The sequence below is a fragment of the Schistosoma mansoni genome, assembly GCF_000237925.1.
Source record: "Schistosoma mansoni, WGS project CABG00000000 data, supercontig 0062, strain Puerto Rico, whole genome shotgun sequence".
NCBI lineage: Eukaryota > Metazoa > Platyhelminthes > Trematoda > Strigeidida > Schistosomatidae > Schistosoma > Schistosoma mansoni.
Genome location: NW_017386029.1, coordinates 1,266,341 through 1,266,934, shown reverse-complemented (window position 1 = coordinate 1,266,934; position 594 = coordinate 1,266,341).

Below are 594 nucleotides of genomic sequence, written 5' to 3'. Positions count from 1 at the left end.
GTACATTCTTCTCGCTGCATATTGTCAGCAACCACGATATCTCTGATTAGGCCTTCTGTAACCTTTACAGCGGAAGGTCTTACACTTTTCAAAAACGCATCTGAATAGGTTGTGCGATTAATAGGCATAATGATGTATTAAAACAAACGAAATTAGATAAGTTGTTGAAATATCTAGATGACAGGAACAGGTAGCCCAGATGTCTAAACAGGCCGCCAAATTTCCATTCGCAATTTCGTTCTCTAAGTTGAATGGTTTAATTGTGAAACTTTTATTGTCTTTCTGGACAACAACATTAGCACAAACTTCAGGTAGAAATAAGTTATTCAAATTTCTCTGGTCATCTTAGTATTCCCTTTGTCTTTAATTTCAGTATTTTTTTCATTCGAATATATGTCTATACTTGTCTACATGTATTTATTTGAATGAGGACACCTTGTAGCATTCGACAGCTAGTTAGTGTTCACACAGATGAAGGTTAAATAGACATATATATTGAGATGAAATGGTGGTTGGAGGTGGTCAACAGGAAACATTGAACATGGGTAAGGAGAAACTCGGGACAAGAAAGAAAGGAGGAAAAAAAAAAATAAG